Here is a 14,833-nt window from a genome sequence, read left to right as displayed (position 1 = left end):
AAACAGAAGGACGACAGGAGAAATAAGTCATCTGGCATAGGGTTAGAAGATTAAACTAATTGTTATTTTGTGGTGTTTCACAAAGGAAAGATAAAGCTTAACAAATCAGTAAACCCCCTACGGTTGAAAGGGAATTCATTAAGGAAAGTAACTGACAAAGCAAAGCGTCATTGATTTCTATAGACCAAGGGAAATGAAAGGATGAGTACAAAGAAAGGCCCGGCTTATGACCTGAGTGTGCGGGACTTGCAGTTTCAAATGCAGACAGGGGGGGTCTTTTTTACGTACGGTGCCTTCTCAAAGTCTACAGACCCCCCCCCCCTTCCCTTTTTTTTCACATTTTGTCGTGTTGCAGCCTTGTCTTAAAATCATTTCAATCCATTTTTCCCCTCATCAAGCAACACTCAACACCCCAGGAATGACAAAACAAAAACTGGATTTTAAGAAATTATTAGGAATGGAAAAATTGAAATACCACACGGACACGAGTATCAGGCACTTTACTCAGCACCTCATTGAAGCCCCTTTTGGCAAACATTCCAGCCTGAAATCTTCTGGGGGTCTTACCTGATCAGCTTCACACACCTGGATTAAGGGATTGCCTGCCATTCTTCTGTGCAGACCCCTCGCAACACTGAAAAAAGTATAACATTGATGTCGTTCATTCAACGTAAATTTTCTCTTTCAAGCAACTTAAGATTTGTCATTTAGTGTCGTAGCTTGAAATATTTGGTTTCAGATCTCAATCAAAGTAAAAAAAAAATTGTTTGTTTGCTTCATCAGGCCGTGATCTTCAGTTCTCTCTGGATCAGTTCGCAGCTGAGTGTGAAGCGTCTGGGATGAGAATCAGCACCTCCAAATCCGAGAGCATGGTCCTCAGCCGGAAAAGGGTGGAGTGCCCTCTCAGGGTTGGGGGAGAGATCCTGCCCCAAGTGGAGGAGTTCAAGTATCTCGAGGTCTTGTTCACGAGTGAGGGAAGAATGGAGCGTGAGATCGACAGGCGGATCGGTGCGGCATCCACAGTGACACGGGCCCTGCATCGGTCTGTCGTGGTGAAAAAGGAGCTGAGCCGTAAGGCAAAGCTCTCAATTTACCAGTCGATCTACGCTCCTACCCTCACCTATGGTCATGAGCTATGGGTAGTGACTGAAAGAACGAGATCGCGAATACAAGCGGCTGAAATGAGTTTCCTCCGCAGGGTGTCTGGGCTTTCCCTTAAAGACAGGGTGAGAAGATCAGTCATCTGGGAGGACTCAGAGTAGAGCATCGAGAGGAGTCAGATGAGGTGGCTCAGGCATCTGATCAGGATGCCTCCTGGACGCCTCCCTGGTGAGGTGTTCCGGGCACGTCCAACCGGGAGGAGGCCCCGGGGAAGACCCAGGACATGCTGGAGGGACTATGTCTCCCGGCTGGTCTGGGAACGCCTTTGGGATTCTCCCGAAGAGCTGGAAGAAGTGGCCGGGGAGAGGGAAGTCTGGGCCTCTCTGCTTAAGCTGCTGCCCCCGCGACCCGACCTCAGATAAGCGGAAGAGGATGGATGGATGGATGGATGGATTGTACCAAAGTAAGTTATGGTGGAGGAAATAAACATAAAAATCCTATTTCACTTAACTTAATATTTTAGTGTCTTTGTGTGCTGTGTGGGAGCGACCGTTTGTATTTTCTTCCGGTCGAACTTTCCAGCGTGATGGCTTTCCAACTGTCAAAAAAGAAGAAGACTTGAAGTGGAGTGGACGTGGATATCCAGGTCTGGTCATTTTCAGCAGCAGACTTTTATAACGGAGGATTTCTGGTAAGTAATCCTGTTTCTCAACTGTTAAGTTTAAGTATAGGAACTCGTAATAAAACATAATTTCAAAAAAGATGTAGAAAAGTTTAATAATTTTTTGTTGTTTATTTAAGACTAGCAAAATACCCGCGCTTCGCAGCGGAGAAGAAGTGTGTTAAAGAAGTTATGAAAAAGAAAAGGAAACATTTAAAAAATAATGCAACATTTGCATATGCATAAGCACAGTCCTTCACCAGCAATTTTAACTCCGTCACAAAGTGATCAAAAGTGATCTCGTTTATACCCTGGGTGCTCTCAGTAAACTTGAATATCGTATTCGTCGTACGCATGACAAACGCCAGTGGCAGCCTGTCTATGAACTTAATTTAAACTTAAGGTTTACACCGTGTGCTTTATTTCCGCAGTAGCTGCACTTATGAATATGTCGCTTCATATTCTTTTGCTGCCTTCTCAATTGTGTAATGCATTTTTTGTTCAGCGCTCTTTGGAGCTCTTCCTTGTTCTCTACGTACTGTGTTCACAGTCAGTTCACGTGAGCTGCTCTCTTGTGTGATCTTGCGATGTCCACGGCTTTATTTAATGTTAGCTAAGACCCGGCACTTAAAAGTTTCTCTCACACTTTCGCTGAGTTTGTGCCAAACACCACCCTGACCATCTCATCTTTGTTTGCATAAGCAGAGACCTTCACCCGCGAATATTTAGTGGCAGAGTGTTTCTATTGGATTGACGCTGATGGACGGCCTTATATGGGCAGGCACTCAATTACGTGGGAGGCGTGACGATGAGGGGCGCAACTCCGCCTCACACGGTGACCGAGCTGCAGGCTATGGCTGTATATACTGTATGTACATAAGTAGGTTCCAGTTATGACCGTTACGCATAGAATTTCGAAATGAAACCTGCTTAACTTTTGTAAGTAAGCTGTAAGGAATGAACCTGCGAAATGTCAGCCTTCTACCTACACGGGAAGTTGGAGAATTAGTGACGAGTCAGTGAGTGAGTGAGGGCTTTGCCTTTTATTAGTACACTAGCAAAATACCGGCAAAGTACTGCCTTAAAATTTTTATTAAGAAGAAAATTAAACCTTTTTAAACTGAGGGAAAATATACCAATAATTATTTGTTAAGGATCTCTTTGTATTCCACGTTGTCAGTTCGGCCCTCAGGTTGTAATATGACCAAGCTGTGCGCTGAGCTTACTCTTGAGCATGTAACGTACAGTCGGCCATGTGAACAGTAATCTTGTCTCAAATCTCACAGCTTGGATTGCTGCTGTCGTAATCGGTTTGAGTTTCATGGTTTGTTTCAATTACGACAGTATTTGCAGGACTTGTTGTGTTGAAGTGACATTCGGCATCTGTCAAGCATTGTAAGCACACAACCGGTTTCATCGATAAAATCACATCCAGCTATTGAGAGTTTAAACATTAATAAACATCAAAGTGTCCAATACTGAAATCGTCACCTGTCAATCTAAGATGTTTAAGAGGCATTGGCGGTTGTCTAAAGGTGTAAAATATTCGGCCATTTCGGTACACTTGAGAGCGACAACCGAACAATTCAGCGGCAGCCATCAACTCACATGCAGATCCACAGGTGAAGGACTTAAGCATTTGACTCTTCTAGTGCTCCTGTGTAGTCTAATTATCTCCTGTACCGTCATCAGTCCACACCTTGAACCTGTCCAGTCATTCAATACATAAGACACAATGGATATCAAGAGTGAGCCTGATATGGCCGTGCAATATGTAACACAGAGAATGGAAAAGGCAGGTGCCATCTCCGGGCATGGAAACCACTCGGTAAGTGACAGTTACCCAGAAGATCGATGGTGATCACCTCGATAGACATGTACGGTTGGAATGATAAAGGAAATGTGTACCTGAATAATGTAAAGTAAGTCTAAAATACCTACACAATAACTATAATCATAATAAATGAACAATAAAACAGCGGAGAAGCCGCTAAATAAAAAGGCTGTAGTTATCAGCAGGGAGACGTGAATCTCGTGGCGAAGTAAGGAAGGGAATGTAGAGACCGGAGCGACAGACGGCCTTATATAGGCAGGCAGCCAACAACGTGGGAGGCGATGGTATGGGGGACCCAACGCCGCCTCACACGGTGACCGAGCTGCAGGCTATGGACGTATATATGTACGTAAGTAGTATCAAATTTCTTGAAGATGGGCCCATAAGTAACAAAGACCATTGAAAAGTTCAGTATGGCGGCTGACAGTGGCATCATAGACACCGAAATAAGTACCAAATTTCAGCATTCTACCTACACGGGAAGTTGGAGAATTACTGACGTTGGAAAGTTCAATATGGCGGCTGACAGTGGTGTCATACCTCCGAAATAAGTATGTATGTTGGCTTCGGTTAGCGCAGGGAAGCCGCCTACCAAATTTCGTGAAGATTGGGCTATGAATAAGAAAGTTCAACATGGTGGACGTTGTTGACCGTTATGACCGTTACTTGTAGAATTTCGAAATGAAACTTGCCTAACTTTTGTAAGTAAGCTGTAAGGAATGAGCCTGCAAAATTTGAGCCTTCTACCTACACGGGAAGTTGGAGAATTAGTGACAAGTGAATCAGTGAGTCAGTGAGGGCTTTGCCTTTTATTAGTATAGACTAGCGACTTGGCGCACACTACGCTGCGCGTTGGATGACCACAGTTGACGGACTCCCTGTTTAAACGCGGCTGCCAGTCGTGAACTGGGCCCTTCATCGCACCACATTTGATTTTTTGTCTATTACGGTTGTTTTGCAATCGTAAGGACCTCTCGTCGGGTGTCTCATTGGCACGCCTTTGCCTCTTTCTTTGGCGATCATGGCGTAATCTGTCTTCTCTTTCTGTAGGGGTTTCAGTTGCCTTTCGTTGTGTGGCAGAGACGCGTCGTTGAGCTAATCTGTGTGAATGCTGAGTGTCTGTTTCTTGCGAGCGACTGTCACGCCTTTGCCTCTTTGCTTCGTGATCACGCTGTAATGTGTCCTCTCTCTCAGCAGCAGGTTTAGTTGCATTTCATTTCGGCATTGTTCCGTAAGGTCTCCTCCGTACAAGTGCACATGGGTAGCTGGAGATGGAAAGGCATAGTGGGCATAGTGAAACACATGAATTGGTGACCAGGGGAACCATCCGACTCAGACGCGGGGCTCGAAATACTCAAGTGCACATGTTATTTATAATTAATTTTTTTTTTTTTGTTATGAACTTCCCCAAAAGAGTTAATCTCTGTAAATAGTTAATAGTACATGAACAATATAATCTGTTGTAGTACGGGCGTTAATTAGCGTCACACCTCATAACCTGCCTACACCACGTGTTTGGCTGTAACGCCAGAAGTGCGGTGGACGCTGTAAGGGTAGGTTGTGCTTTCTGTTTCTTTCGTGATTTTTTAATTTCATTTCATTTAATTATTTAATAGGCAGAGGGGAGAAGACGTTAATGTGACGCTCTGCCTATTTCTTTACTTTTCTTTTGAAAAGATTTTCGGGAACAGGGAAAATAAAAGCAAAGGGGAAAGAACGTAGTGGGGTAAGCAGGAATTCTGAGAGGGGACGGACTGGCGGCTATACAGCCAAAAGGAACGCAGACCCGGACACGGACACCGCGCTGGGCTTTTATTATATAGATAACTAGCTGTCCCCTGCGTAGTAGTGAAACAAGACAAACTTTAAAATGCATACAAAAAAATTAATTTGTATTGAGAAGAATTTATATTATCTTATCCTTCATATGTAATATTTTTGGTTTTGCTATTGGGGGCAAGAATGTAGCTGTGATCTCTTTGGCAAAAATGTAAAATGTTGGGAAGGTAACTCTGGCCAAGCGAAAGGTTGGTACCCTCCAATGTCCAACGTCGCCACTGTATCTGATCGTGTTGAACCCTGACTGGAGAGCATGGGGAGAAGAGCACGTGGTCGTGATATCTCTGCCAATGAGCATGGACCGTCTAAAACACACGGAGCTCTGATCTCTCTCTTTTATGAATGTTACTCCTTAACAATTTCTAGACGATAATGTCTGCTAAACAAACATCGCTAGCTAAGTGGAGGCGAGGTGCGCTCCAACACATGGTGACAGGCATAGTGACTCAAACAGTGGCTGACGCGTGACTGAGGAGGGCACTACCCTGTTGCCCACTCCTGACGTCATTGCTTTCCCCACCCCTCGGCCCAGAGCCTCTCTGTCATATTCGTGCAAATAAATTGCGGCCACAAGCGAACTATGATACTCAGCGCGATGACAGAAGTCACAAAATCAACCAGAATGTACAAGCAAATTATAGAAAAAAACCCCAATCTAAATCAGTGAAAAGTGGACATACAGACAGACAGACAGACAGGCAGACAGATGTTGGGTTTTATATATAGTTATAGACTAGCGGTCCCACGCAGCTCCGCCCACATAGTAGTGAAACAGGACGAACCTTAAAAATCACTAAAAAATGTAATTTGTATTGAGAAGAATTTATATTGATAGCTTTCTTATCTCAGGGCCTCTTGATAGAGAATAGTTTTGTTTTTGCTAGCAGGGGCGAGAATGTAGTTGTGATCTCTTTGCCAAAAAGTTGGGAAGGTATGCCTGGTCCTGCAGCCTATTTCTTTAAAAAGCGGCATAACAGACGAAGGAAGCCATGGCAAGTACCCAGTGGGGGCCCGATGTGTAGAGTCTGCCATTTTCGTAATGCAGTGAAGGGATTTTCAGGATCGGATGACATTATTTCCCATCCACCCATCGGCTTCAAAGGTGTGCCGGGCAACGTTCCGAGGCTTTATACTCTTTCTTCACGTGCAGGCCCCCACTTAGGTGAATCATGCCATTCCAAACAAGGCAAAGACGAGACAGTTTCATGCTGACTTTGACACAAAAAAATAGTATACAATGGCCCTCAGTGTGACTGCCCGTTTCGCAGTCGTCCCTAACTGTCTTGTCTTAAAATGCCTGCCTAGCAGTTCTTATATAGTGAAGCCCTGTGCTAAATCTGGCTCTGTGTCAGCTGTGCGAGTGAGTAGAAAAAGGCAGATTTAAAAAATATATCTGCAAAGAGCACAGTGACATGTTAAACTTATACACTGTCATGCACGAGCGATTAGGGAGCAGCTAAAGGACACGACGAGCAGCACGAAACCGCAAGACAGGGGACGATGGCAGTGTACTAACCACTATCTCTTTATTTCAACAGGAAAGACGAGAAAACACCACCGTGAATCTTTAGCCATCCCCTTCGGTCCCTCAATGATGACGTCACTACATCCCATGAACCTCAGCGCCTCCTTTCCCAGCATTCCATTTCCATTGCCGTTCCCGCTCCATAAAATGTCCGTGCTTCAATGTATTGGTGTCTGTGCTTGATATTTCATGACTGGAAACCAGTGTTTACAGCATATGGGGACGGATTCCCCAACCCTTAAACATTGTTTCTGTGTTGTCTTCACAATGCTTATTACACTCCTCCGCTCCACAGTTTAAAAATTACAAATCAAAGAATTCAGGCATTGTGAATAAAGTGCACACTGCAGACGTTCAGAGAACCCATTTGCATACTGTTGTCAGGGTCACGCCCCTCATCTCTAGGGGCGGGGTCTCCGGGGTCTTGACCTTGACTCGATCATCAACCGGCACCTCATCCGATCTGCGGATGGAATTGCTAACTTTCATTTTGATATCGTGTGCTTTCTTTTCTTGTCTTGCCTGCTTACGACTTGTTGCCTGTCCTTTTGTCTTTGATTTTGCGTCTTGTCTGGGTTACGGTCGCTTCAGTTTATTTTTATTTTCTGTTGTTTTGGCCTTTTGCCACTTCTCCTGTTTTTCTCACAAATTCAGCGCTCCTGTTTTCCCTGCTAATTCAGGTCAGGCACCTCCTGGTGTTGTTGTTGCTGCTGGGCAGCCTTTCGATGCTATGGGTTGTGGCCGGGCGGTGGAAGGACAGACTGGAATCAGTCAGAAGTTTGGGTCGCAAAACTGTGCCGTCTCTTTTATTCATTGCCAGACGAAGTAAACAACAAAAGGAAATAAAGAATTGAAAAACAGGCAAATGTGCTTCTCTCCGATCTGGGGTTCCTCTGACTCGGGAATCAGTCTCGTGCTCTGCTCGACAGCTTGCTCAGGCCTTCCAAAAAAAAAGACGCCTCTCTTTAGGCTGCCTGTCCTATATGGTGAAACCCCCGGAAAGGGCAGGCTATGTGCCCTTATTGGGCTGTGAGGGAAGAACATCAGCGGTAGTCCCCCCAATCCCCTCCTCTCATCTCAGTGGGTTATTACATACCTGTACCATGACAGGTTGAAGGATTTGTAAAAGCAGTGTTAATGTTTGTGATGTACCACCTGTTGGAAGGAGGAACGCAATGCATATGTTTGTGTTTTAAGCCATTTTTATGGGATTCACAAAGGCAGTGCAATGCATGTCATGCACCATTTGTTGGAATGATAAATGCAATGCATACGTCTCTGTTATATACCATTTGGTATGGGATTTGTAAACAGTGTTAATGTTTGTGATGTACCTCCTGTTGGAAGGAGAAATGCAATGCATATGTTTGAGTTATAAGCCATTTTATGGAATTCACATAGGCAGTGTTATGTATGTGATGCACCATTTGTTGGAATGAAAAATGCAATGCATATGTCTCTGTTATATCCCATTTGGTATGGGATTGGGCTGTGAGGGAAGAAGAGAAAAGGGACAAAGTCAGTGGTAGCTCCCCCAATCCCCTCCTTTCATCTCACCAGGTTATTACATACCTTTACCATGACAGGGTGAAGGATTTATAAAGGCAGTGTTAGTGTTTGTGATGTACCACCTGTTGGAAGGCAAAACGCAATGCATATGTTTGTGTTTTAAGCCATTTTTATGGGATTCACAAAGGCAGTGCAATGTATGTCATGCACCATTTGTTAGAATGAAAAATGCAATGCATACGTCTCTGTTATCTGCCATTTGTATGGGATTTGTAAAAGCAGTGTTAATGTTTGTGATGTACCACCTGTTGGAAGGAGGAACGCAATGCATATGTTTGTGTTTTAAGCCATTTTTATGGGATTCACAAAGGCAGTGCAATGTATGTCATGCACCATTTATTAGAATGAAAAATGCAATGCATATGTCTCTGTTATATGCCATTTGTATGGGATTTGTAAAAGCAGTGTTAATGTTTGTGATGTACCACCTGTTGGAAGGAGGAACGCAATGCATATGTTTGTGTTATAAGCCATTTTTATGGGATTCACAAAGGCAGTGCAATGTATGTCATGCACCATTTGTTGGAATGATAAATGCAATGCATACGTCTCTGTTATATACCATTTGGTATGGGATTTGTAAACAGTGTTAATGTTTGTGATGTACCACCTGTTGGAATGAAAAATGCAATGCATATGTCTCTGTTATATCCCATTTGGTATGGGATTGGGCTGTGAGGGAAGAAGAGAAACTGAACAAAGTCAGTGGTAGCTCCCCCAATCCCCTCCTTTCATCTCACCAGGTTATTACATACCTTTACCATGACAGGGTGAAGGATTTATAAAGGCAGTGTTAGTGTTTGTGATGTACCACCTGTTGGAAGGCGAAACGCAATGCATATGTTTGTGTTTTAAGCCATTTTTATGGGATTCACAAAGGCAGCGCAATGTATGTCATGCACCATTTGTTAGAATGAAAAATGCAATGCATATGTCTCTGCTATATGTCATTTGGGATTGGGCTGTAAGAGAAGAAGAGAAACAGGATAAAGTCAGAGGTAGTAACCCTAATCCCCTCCTCTCATATCGGTGAGTTATTACATACCTTTACCATGACAGGGTGAAGGATTTATAAAGGCAGTGTTAGTGTTTGTGATGTACCGCCTGTTGGAAGGAGAAATGCAATGCATATGTTTGTGTTATAAGCCATTTTTATGGGATTCACAAATACAGTGCTCTGTACATGATGTATCATTTGTTGGAATGAGAAATGTAATGCATATGCCTCTGCTATATACCATTTGGTTTGGGATTGAGCTGTGAGGGAAGAAGAGAAATAGGACAAAGTTAGCTGTACCCCCCCAATAACCCCCTCCTCTCATCTTGATGGGTTATGTATTACATACCTTAACCATGATAGGGTGAAGGAGAAGACACTGTTAGTGTCAGGGCCCTCCACTGCTTCCCTAAACAGAGCCAGGAAGGTGGTCCCCAGGCACACATGTGTCACACTGTACTGTATAATATATAGCCCCTATTAGAGTGCCGCCTTATTTTTACATTTTATGGTCACCCATCCTCATCTTCCAGTTTATTAAAGTTTTCTAGATGACCTACAACACAGTAGCCATCATGTCAAATCAGAAGAAACTGATTGAAAACTTTTCAACAATTTGATTGCTCAGTGCCGTGTATCACCTGACCACCACAGTTTGTCGGTGGTCTCCACCTGGTGGTTCACCCGTTCTGATTTTATGGACACATCTCCCCTCGGGGGCTCAGTATAGCATTAAAATGGAAAAATGTCTTAACTTTTCATCCACGTGGCAGTATATTGGCACACTGGGAGGCACTGCCGCCTGACAGATGCAGTACCTTGGCCTGACAATCCCTCCTCTATAGAGTTTTCATGTTTTCCATGTGCCTGCATGTAATTCAGCTGTTGATTCCCAATCGGCCAAGTGTGGGTCTGCATTTGAGTGAAGTCTGTGATCGACTGGCCAGCCTTGCTACCAGGGTGGGCTCTGACCCCGAGTGGCTCTGCAGGTTTCAGATTGTTATGCCTGCATGTTATGGTGGACTGGTTATGCCATTGCCTCAAGGATACAACATTCAGAATTCAGATCCCGTGCCAGGGGCTTTGTCTGTTAGGAGTTTACACTTGACTCTGTGTGCATTTTTCTTCTAGGATTTCGATCTTCTTCGCACATTCCCAAGATCCTGCAATCCTATGAATTCTAAATGAGCTCCGCCTTTGTGAGTGGACCCAGTAATGGACTGGGCAGTCTTTCCAAGGTTGGTTCCTCCTTTGCACTCAGTGCTACTAGGATAGGCTCTGTCTTCCCACAATTTGAAACCAGAGAAAACGGGCTTGAGAATGTCACCTTTTACATTCATGTGAATATCCACATCAGACCCAATTAAACATCACAGAGCATGCAGGCTGGAGGAGAGAATGGAAGGCACCACATTGTGCTCTCTTCATAGCCTCAACTGTGGAGTCTCAGACTTCAGTAAAGGAACAATTAGATGGAAACACTGAGCAAATGGCATCAATGGATCGTGATAATGAAGGTCATTCTCTGGGCTCCTCTTTCAGTGCAGCTTAATGAAGATCAGGGCAAATTGCTACAGTATGTCCGGAGCATTAATTATAAATGCGTGAGCAGAAGCACCGACCTTCTGAAAAGCAATTTACGTTGAGACTAAATTGTCATGGGGATGAGAAATAAAGAAGGCAAAGGAAGTACTGGGTTACATCCTGTAGTAGGAAAGCATTGAGTACAAATACAGGGGGGATTCTGAAGGGAAGAACAGCCAAGAACAACCCTGGACTAATGAGGAAGTGCCATGGTACAGTCTGGGTAGCCATCATGGCTCAAGTTTATTTGTTGTTTATTTAAAGTTTCTCTTATTTATGACAAAAATCATATCACGTTATTAATTCTGTTATTGGTCTTGTTTCATTTTTGCATTTATAATTGCTGTGCCACCTGTTTAAGATGAGCTGAAATCTAAATAATCAAAGTAGACATCAGTGATCACATTTGCAGTCAACCCTGCAATGCATATGTCTCTGTTATATGTTATTTGGTATGGGATTTGTAAAAGCAGTTTTAATTTTTGTGATGCACCACCTGTTGGAAGGAAAAATGCAGTACATATGTCCGTGTTATAAGCCATTTTAATGGGATTCACAAAGTCAGTGCTATGTATGTGATGCACCATTTGTTGGAATGAAAAATGCAATGCATATGTCTCTGCTATATAATATGACATTTGGTATGGGATTTGTAAAAGCAGTTTTAATTTTTGTGATGCACCACCTGTTGGAAGGAAAAATGGAATACATATGTCTGTGTTATAAGCCATTTTAATGGGATTCACAAAGTCAGTGCTATGTATGTGATGCACCATTTGTTGGAATGAAAAATGCAATGCATATGTTTCTGCTATATAATATGACATTTGGTATGAGATTTGTAAAAGCAGTTTTAAGTTTTGTGATGCACCACCTGTTGGAAGGAAAAATGCAGTACATATGTCCGTGTTATAAGCCATTTTAATGGGATTCACAAAGTCAGTGCTATGTATGTGATGCACCATTTGTTGGAATGAAAAATGCAATGCATATGTCTCTGCTATATAATATGACATTTGGTATGGGATTTGTAAAAGCAGTGTTAATGTTTGTGATACACCACCTGTGGGAATGTCAAATGCCATGGGTTTTATTGCAATCAAGGTTTATGATGCAAAATATGTTGGAATGACAGAGAGATACGAAATGGAGATACAGGCAGGCTCACAGATCTTTATCCTTTTATTAAGTAGCAGTGCCAGATGTCTAAATACAGGTAAAATCTAAATAATAAACATAGACCTCAGCATTAACATTTGCAGTGCACCATGGAATGCATATGTCTCTGTTATATGTCATTGGTATGAGATTTTTCAAAGCAATGCTAATATTTGTGATGTGCCTATCTGTTGGAATGATAAGTTGAATGCATACATCTCTGCTCTATTCCATTTGGTATGGGATTCATAAAATCAGTCTTAGTGGGGGCTGCCAGTCTTTTGGTTACCTTACCTTTTTCTTTGTTACATACTGTATAATATTATTGCCTAATCTTGTTTGTTTATATTTTATATTAAATTCCTTTTTATTTCGTCTTGTAAAGCACTTTGAGTAACATTGCTTGTATGAAAATGTGCTATATAAATAAATGTTGTTGTAGTGTTTATGATATGCAATGCACACATCTCTGTTATATGTATGTCATTTGGTTTGGAATTTTTAAAAGAAATGTTACTGTTTCTGATGCGCCATCTGTTGAAATGACAAGTGCAAAGCATTTTATTCCTGTAAATGTTTGTGGTGTGCCATCTGTGGGAATGACAAATGCATTTGTCTCTGTTATATGCCATTTGTATGGGATTCATTAAAGCAGTGTTAATGCATGTGATGCTCCATCTTTTGGAATGACAGAGACATAGCAGCCGGGCAGACACACAGACACTTATCCTTTTATTAAGGTGAACAAACTGAGGTGTATATGCATCATTTTAGCAAAATAAATTTGACAATAAGAAAATTCCATCATGCACCCGATCTCACATGTTGTCTTTGCGCTCAGAGACAAACAGGGTCTGCCCTTTTCAAGCTTTAACTCTCACTGGTCCATCTTATATTTATGAGGTGATTATGAAATCCAATGTCTCCAGAAACTCTCTTGAGCCGGCACCAGCAGCACTTCTGTACAGCTCTTTCAGGACTCATCTCTCAGACTGTTAAAAGTTCTTGCTCCTCTGGTTTAGTTCTTCTCTGTTTGAAAACTGCAATTGGCACTCCAGATTCTTTAAAAAAAACATCTTTTGATTCTTCAGTTCTTAGCAATTACAGACGACTTTCCAGCTTTCTGTCTCCAAGATGGTGGTTGCCTCCCAGTGTCAGACACATAAGCTCAATAACAACCTTCTTGAGCCTTTCCAGTCAGGTCTTCACAGTCATCACGGTTCTTAGAGTAGTCAATGATCTTCTCCGTTCTGTTGATCCCCTTCTTGTCAATATGAGGGTAAATCAAAAATGTGAAGGCAATCCGAAAACTACGCGGCAGCCACAGCCGATAGAAGCTGACAGAATACGACACATTTGCAATGGCTTATGGGTAGTTTGTCTCATTGAAGCCAGGAATAAATGAACATGGACGTTCAACATTGTTGAACAAGGCACCATCGTGAGATTTCTGTGGGAGATGGGAGTGAAATTGTCTGAAATTCACCAAGGGATGTCGGCAATAATAATAATTAGTATTAATAATTAATTAATAATTAATTATAATAATTAATAATGATTTTTATTATTAATAATAATACATTTTATGTATATAGTACCTTTCCCATGCTCATAACTCCTTGAAGGTAATGAAGTTGACCAAGTGGATGTATTCATAATTGTCCTTTTACTGATCTGTACAAGCGCTTTGAACATGGGAAAGGCGCTATATAAATAAAATGTATTATTATTATTATTACTACAACTATAATAACAGGAAACACTAATTTAGTGTACACTAAAAGCAAAAACTAATTGTACTCCTTGAGTTCTAAAGCCCCTTAGATCAATGTATAGATTGTGTAAATCCATCCAGGAAATCCCATAAAAAATTAATAAAGGCACAAATGACAAGAAGAATGAAATGTGACTTTTTTAGCAGATTCCAAGTTGCTGTTCAAATTATGGCAGAAGGTCAGGGTCGGGTCTACCATCAGGGTGTTCTGGGTGTGCAGCCAGGGGCCTGTGACAGCAGGCTGCATTTTTACCCAAAACCTGGCTTTATGAGACTTTGAATGACCTGAGGGGACTTGGTGGGGGCGGGAATCCCACCCGGGAATCCCACCCGGGAATCCCACCCAGGAATCCCACCCAGATCCACCAGTGAAACAATCAAGTATCCACATGCTGAAATGACCAAGGTTGGACCCCTCAATGAAAAGAACGAGTAGCCGCGCAGCAAAATGACGAGGGGAATCCTGATGAGGCAATGGAGTCTAGTGCAGAAAACACAACTGAGAAATACTGAGCTGTGTTAAACACTGGGGTGTCCACTCATTTACAGTCCTGTGAAAAAGTTTGGGACCCCCTCTCAGCCTGCATAATAATTGACTCGACTTTAAACACAAAAGATAACAGTGGTGTGTCTTTCATTTCCTAGGCACATCTGAGCACTGTGGTGTTTTCCGAACAAAGTATTTTAGTGACGCAGAATTTAGTTGTATGAAATTAAATCAAATATGAAGAACTGGCTGTGCACAAATGTGGGTCCCGTTGTCATTGTGCTGATTTGAATGCCTGTCGCTG

The sequence above is a fragment of the Polypterus senegalus genome, chromosome 13 (genome assembly GCF_016835505.1).
Source record: "Polypterus senegalus isolate Bchr_013 chromosome 13, ASM1683550v1, whole genome shotgun sequence".
Taxonomy (NCBI): Eukaryota; Metazoa; Chordata; class Cladistia; order Polypteriformes; family Polypteridae; genus Polypterus; species Polypterus senegalus.
This window is presented reverse-complemented; position numbering follows the sequence as displayed.